Source organism: Achroia grisella, unplaced genomic scaffold, assembly GCF_030625045.1.
Source record: "Achroia grisella isolate CSIRO2021 unplaced genomic scaffold, CSIRO_AGI_Agris_v1 utg853, whole genome shotgun sequence".
In the NCBI taxonomy this organism is placed as follows: Eukaryota; Metazoa; Arthropoda; class Insecta; order Lepidoptera; family Pyralidae; genus Achroia; species Achroia grisella.
The window spans coordinates 2,131,213-2,138,872 of NW_026713043.1; the positions used below are offsets into that span (position 1 = coordinate 2,131,213).

At 33.7% G+C, this 7,660-nt stretch overlaps 1 pseudogene; it reads left to right on the forward strand.

Annotated features, from left to right (window-relative positions):
* The first annotated feature begins 6,620 nt into the window (after nucleotides 1–6,620).
* LOC131852554 (U2 spliceosomal RNA) lies at nucleotides 6,621–6,741 on the forward strand (annotated as a pseudogene).
* The last annotated feature ends 919 nt before the right edge of the window (nucleotides 6,742–7,660 follow it).

Below are 7,660 nucleotides of genomic sequence, written 5' to 3' on the forward strand. Positions count from 1 at the left end.
CTAGCGCCATATTGTGGTAATGGCAATCTACGCCCAAGTGATAAACAAGCCGCATTCGACAGCAATCAATGGATTTTTGATGACTCGCCCATGTTAATTTAAACTCGCTCATGAAAATTCCATGAGCAGTAATTTACGTACAGAAAATTTCTTTTTCGTATAATATCGCCATTTTTAAACAGTCGTTTGTTTATTCCGGTTTAATTAAACTTGATTTGTTAGTTACATAATTAAAGTTCTATAATCATCTAATTAACAATTGTTGTTTGCGACAGTCTATTCATATAATTCATAATTTGACAGCCTCGGTGGTCTAACGGTCTAGCATACCGCTTTACGTCCGATGGTCGCGGGTTCGATTCCTTGCACGGGACAAATATTTGTATTCAAGAGTAGGTATGATTGTTTGTATCGGTCTGAGTGTTTTACATGTATAATATGTATGTATTTACAAAAAAAATATCTATGTATTTGTATCAGTTGTTTAGTACCCATAACACAAGCTTTAGCTAGCTTAAATTGGGTCTAGATGGCGCTGTGTGAATTGTCCTGAGATTATTATTAATATTATTATTGTTATTCTTCTCTCTATCGTCTCATTCTTTCAGCTTTTGCTGGTTTTTTTCTTATTATTATATATATATCTCCCTTTGATGGGATAATAGACTTATCATTTCGGGTAAAAATCACCAAACAATGACAGTATAAAGGATGAGGTTGGCGATTTTTTAAGCGGAAGACAAAAATTTACGGACTTTTTTATTTATTATTATTATTTTTATCCAAAAATTCTCATCTCCCCTCTTAAGGAGAGGAGATGGCAACATACCCCCGGCAGAAGCACAGTCGGCCGGGGTTCAGGGCCCCAGGGAGAGAAACCGGCGTACAATGCGGGCAGAATCTAAGAGCACCGCTTTCTGCATCTTTCCCGGGAGTGAGCCGCCTCGGAATCCCAACCGTCTGAGATGTTGTTCCAGACTGGTTGGGATAAGACCGTTCTCCGATATAACGATTGGAATGATTTCGATTTATTATTATTATTATTATTATACAATATCACCTTTTTTAAACAGTAATTTGTTTATTTGGGTTTAGGCAAACTTGATTTATTAGTTACAGAATTGAAGTTATTTAATTATGTAATTGCATTGGATACGAGCAGCGCAGGACCGATCGTCGTGGAGATCTTTGGGGGAGGCCTATGTCAAGCAGTGGACGTCTTCCGGGCTGCGATGATGATGATGATGATGAATTATGTAATTAGGAACTGTAATTTGCAACAGTCTTTTTCATATAATATCAACGTTTATTTAACAGTCATTTGTTTCTTCAGGGTTATAGGCAAACTTAATTTGTTAGTTACAGAATTAAAGTTCTTTAAATATGGAATTATGATAGTATAATTATGTCATTTGGAACAGTTTTTTTCATATAGTATCGCCTTTCTTAATACAGACATTTGTTTTTTCGGGTATAGGCAAACTAGATTTGTTAGTTACAGTATAAAAGTCCTATAATTATGTAATTAAGAATTAACCTGTAACTATCTTTTGTATAATATCAACGCTTATTAAACAGCCATTTTTTATTTTGGGTTTAGGCAAATAAGATTTGTTAGTTACAGAATTATAGTACTGTAATTATGTAATTTAAAATATTTATTTCAACGGTCCGTTTTGTAAGCAGTAATTTTTTTATTTTGGTTTAGGCAAACTTGATTTGTTTGTTACGTAATTAAAGTCCTGTATTTTTTTAATTAAGAATTATCACTTCCAACAGTCTTTTTTGTATAACAGCGCCCTATTTTTAAACAGTCATTTGTTTTTATTGAGTTTAGCCAAACTAGATTTGTTAGTTACATAACTAAAGCCGTGTAATTACATAATTAGGAATTATAATTTGCAACAGATAATAATCTACACTTTTGCAATTATGTCCGGACCGTTTCAAAGTTGCAAATGCGGAACTATACGACAAAAACAAATAACAACGAATATAACTTTACTTGCATGTGGAGCTCTCAAATGGTTTATATAACATTTTGAAGCACTAATTTTAACAAGCTTCTGATTTCAGTCTGTTCCAATTGTGATTTGTATAATAGGATAGAGAAGATAAAATGTACACTTTTTTTTAATCTAGTCACAAGTTAAGCAGAGCTTATGTTATGGGTACTAGTCAAAATAGTAATCCATAGATCCATTTTTTTTAATACTTGCATAATACATATATAAAACATCCAGACGGATATAAACAATAATACGCATGAATACAAAAAAATTGTACCGTGTGAGGAATTGAACCCGCGACCATCGGAAGTGAAGTGCTAAATCACCGGAGGTGTCATATATACTTGTATATTTTATATGTACAAGTTTGTTTGTCAAATACATTGTAAGGTGTAAGTTTTGTTTTAATTAATGTAACTTTTTTGTAAGTATTATTATAAAATGAAATATTAGCTTTCTGCATTACGACTCTACTCGTATATAAACTAAAACTATATCTGTGTTCACAATGAAACGAAGAATGATGTGCAATATTTCTGTTTCAATATATATATTACTATATAAAATGAAGTCGCTTTCGCTGTCTGTTCGCATAGACCTTTTAAACTACGCAACAGATTTTAATGCAGTTTTATCAATAGATGAAGTGATTCAAGAGTAAGATTTATATATGTGTATACATATTAATACATAAAATTCTCGTATCACAGTTTTTGTTCCCATACTCCTCCGAAACGGCTTGACCGATTCTCATGAAATTTTGTCAGCCTATTGAGTAGGTCTGAGAATCGGCCAACATCTATTTTTCATCCCCCCACAGGTGAGAGGTGGTCCACCCCTACATTTTTTTTTTTTATTTTAAGGCAAAACAACGTTTGCCGGGACAGCTAGTATATATATATATAAACATACACCCCTGCGAAACGGGGGCGAGAAACTAGTTAATATATAGATTTCTTTACTTGTTTTTTCTTCTACCTATGTGAGTGTTATATTTTATAAAGCTAAGTTCTTAATAAATTATAATAATACGCATGAGACTCGTGTAAAGTGCACGTAAAACTAACATTCGGAGGCTAAATGTACTAACTCTTGTATGGCCGACCCAAAAGTTTCTCAAGTCCTTTCTAACCAACCGACACGACCACGATCCGATTAACAGTACCATATATATTTTTTTTTATACTACGACTGTGGCAAACTAACATTCAGCCCATCTGATGGTAAACTTATCTTAGCATATGGACGACTGAAAAACAAGGAGTGTCACGTGCGCATTGCCCACCCTTAAGGAACCTTAATCATCACTACATAGTATAAAACAAAGTCGCTGTCGCTGTCTGTCCGTCCCTATGTATGCTTAAATCTTTAAAACTACACAACGGATTTTGCAGCGATTTTTTAATAGATAGAGTGATTTAAGAGGAAGGTTTATATATTATGCATAAATAAAATCTTTATAATAATATAATTAAATATTTCAACAATTAAAAATTTGGCGCTGTTAATTGCAAGATGTGTCAAAGGGAGCTGTCAATAGAAATAAAATAAAAATGGACCGTGCAAAAACAAGTGTGCGTGAATAAAGTTATATAAAATATATTATAAAAAGACGGTAATTGTAATAAACTATAAATGTCGTTTCTTTGTTTACAGGTGAGATATAAGTGTGATTCATTATTTCAGTGTTAAATAATTGTAGTGTTTTAAAATCGAGCGCAGTGATGGCTGGCTCATCCGTCATACTCGTGAACGAGTGCTGCTTGTAGGGACTGGTCTGCTCTTATCACTACGACTGATTTAATCTTATTGTGTTTTTATATTTGAGCCTATATAAATTAGTGCTGGTTGGTAGTTTGTATTCACACGTTTCGACTTGTAAAATGTGAACTTACAAGGATTGTTTAAAAGAGCAACACACAAGTTTCTTGCTTATTCTTGTTGTGATGAGACAGATTTCCGAATAAGCGGTAGATTTAAAAAATGTTGACTATTCAAAAGTGCCTAAATTAAGTTTATTTGAATAAATGATTTTCTTTTCTATTCTATTCTAATTAAATAAAACATTTCTTTGTGGACAGAGAAACAAATTTTAGTTTATTTTATAAAGAAATCCTGAAAATATCATTATATATATAATATGTATTCTTGAAAAATCTCATGCTGTAGTCTCTCGTGATAAATAATAACCCGAAATTTCGTCTGCTTTTTTAAGGTAAATGATTGCCTATAGTTTGTCACTTCTTCTGTTTTTGTTTTTAGATAAAATGTAGCTTATATCCATTCTTGTTGTGCAATCTGTCATCACTGATAGTTTAATTAAGATCTGTTTAATTGTGAAAGTAATGGACAGACAGACTATCGCATTTATAATATTAGAACATATTTACATTTGGAAATCATAGACATAATTGAATTATTCAGTTATCATTCCAATACCAATTAACGTGAAGCGAATTCGTACAAGAACTCCAAAGCAAATTTGTACATCTTCCTTTTGATATACATTACTTACTCTAAATGATGCCTCATACATTCCGAAGCTTTTTAGTACACCAGTATTTATTATGAATTACTTTGTTCTTAAAAATCGTACACTTTAAATATTCTTAAACTCCCAAATGTAATATTAAAGGCATCAAAATGTTTTCCTTTTACCTACCCCTAATTTTAGTTATCTACACATTCCTACAATTCCAAATAAGAGTTTTTTTTATTAATAGATCTTTTTAGTCTAGTATGACTATTTAAAGAGTTAACGCTGCCAGTATCTTGGGTACACTGTTGTAATGTGCCGTTTTAGATTGCACTGATTTTTTTTATGTAATCATCATCATCATTATCGTTGTCATCATCATCACCGTCGTCACCATCATCGTCAACATCATCATCATCATCAGCCCACTGTGGTCTATTGCTGAGCATAGACCTTTCCCTAGGTACGCCACTGGCCACTATCTTCAGCCCTTCTCGTCCACAACCCTACGTATGTAGATCCTCGCAGAGCGTCCTGCACTACATTTGCCGGTTCGTGCTCTTCACTCTAGAACACGTCTACTCCAACGGCCATCGGTTCTACGATGATATGACAACCCACTGCCACTGGGGGAAGGGGATTGTTAGTAATGTGGACTGATGATCCCATTGCTAACAATGTACCATGTCAGGTTGACCTCCACGCGGTTCCCCCTGGAAACCATCGTGATAAATTCCCGGTGAATTTATCACGATGGGCTAACTGACCTGACTTCATGTTCATCTTATCATCCTCCACTGGTGCCCCGCCAGCGTAAACCGTTAGCGCAGGTGGAAGCATCATTCCATTATCATTCACTAAAAAAAAAAAAAACCCACTGCCACTTCAACTTGCAGATTTGTAGATTTTTTTGTGTAAATAGATGTAATTGTTTATTCTCTCATCTGCGAAGTAGCCAATTATTAGACTCGGGACACTATAGCTCCATCTGTGAGAAGTCCTGTAATTGGTATCACGTGGGGCCTTAATGTCATTTTGACAGTTAACAGTTGAGGTTATAATATGTAATTATAATAATAAATAACCCTAAACAATTAACACAGCGCCATCTAGTCCCACGGTAAGAAGAGCTTGTGTTATGGGTACTAGACCTATATAAATACTTAACTTTTTTTGTAAATACGTACATAATATATATAGAAAACACCCAGACCGTTACAAACATTCATAATAATGAATACAAATGTTTGTATCATGTGAGGAATCGAATCCGCGACCATCGGAACTAAAACAGTGTGCTAAATAGAGCTGCAATAGATCTCTAAGGCCGTCGAAATAGATTTATTTATTTATTATTAAACTCTTTATTTCACCAAGCATTTTACACAAAAATTAAATAATTACAGAAAAGATATATATATGTACAAAAGGCGGTCTTATCGCAAGAAGCAATATCTTCCAGACAGCCATAGATATCAATGGATTTGAATTTTACGACCCTAGATTCATAAGTCATCAAATGTTACTAAGAATATTAAATCTAAATATATATAACTCAAAGGTGACTGACATAGTGATCTATCAAAGCACATCCCAAACCACTGGACGGATCGGGCTGAAATTTGGCATGCAGGTAGATGTTATTACGTATGCATCCGCTAAGAAAGGATTTTGATTAATTCTACCCCCAAGGGGATAAAATAGGGGATGAAAGTTTGTATGAAACTTTGTCAATTTTAAACCAATCGGGCTGAGACTTTGCTTGCATAAAGCTACTATAACGTAGCCATCCCCTAAGAAAGGATTTTGATAAATTCCACCCCTAAGGGTATAAATTAACGAGAGCGTAGCCGCGAGCTAAAGCTAGTCTAATATACAACGGTAATACAACGTAGCTTTAGTTTACAAACAACGTGTACTATTGGATCGTTGTAGCTGCATTTGTATGAATTATTGAACAGGATAACAGGTACAACAAACATAAATTGATATGCAAATATTTCGCATGTCAATTCCATTTTGGTATTGGGGTAATGTTGCCATAGTTGAAATATAGTGCACTGTGTAGGGTGCGAGTGTACGCGATTATAATCTTATGTAACAACTACAGTTACTTCCTCGTACAACAGTTATTTATCGCTTCTAGACGTTTTGGTTGAGATCAAAATGTAGTATCAGTTCCTTTCAGATTAATGACTAAAAGTTCCCTCACTGAGAGATCAGTAGAATTGAATAATAATAATAATAATAATCTCAGGACAATTCACACAACGCCATTTAGATCCAAGTTAAGCTAGCTAAAGCTTGTTTATGGGTACTAGATAACTGATACATATACATCGTTTTTTTTTTTGGAAATACATACATATTATACATAGAAAACACCCAGACAATCATACTCATGAATACAGATGTTTGTGCCGTGCGAGGAATCGAACCCGCGACCATCGGGTGTAAAACGGTGTGCTAGACCGCTAGACCACTGAGATCGTCTGAATAGAAAACACTTTTTTTCTAAATAAACTTAAATTTCATTTGCACACATATTAGTCACATTTTTTAAACTACCGCACATTCGGAAAGCTCTCTCATCACAAGAAGAACGAGCATTACATTTTTAAGTTGAAATGTGTGAATACAAATTATTAAAAAAGCACATATAAATTAGAGTCAAAATATTAAATACACAGTCAACTGGTTAAAGTAAGCAAATAAGATTAAATCAGTCGTAGTGATTAGAGCGGACCAGTGTTTTCAAAGTTACAATATTTTGTTTAAAATTTTATTTAAAAAGACAGTCATCATCACTAGCCACCACTAGTCCACTACTGGACATAGACCTCTCAAGACACACCGCTGGGCATGATCTTCAGCCCTTCAGTCCTCAGTAAATAAAAAAATTGTGATAACAGAAAATAATACCATTTGAATTTCTTGTCAGTTTTTTTCAACGACAAAAGAATATGACATGCATAAGGAGTCGACGAAATTTTTATATCCTAATATATAACAATTTGATGTCATGTTGTTTGTCCGTGTAAACTATTGAACAGATTGTGATAAAATGTACTTATATTTTTCTTTATTATTTTGTTTTTTTTTTATGATTCTGCACTAAAAATACATAGAATCTTCACACTGCTACCATCAATCCCTATTTTTTAATAGCGTATTA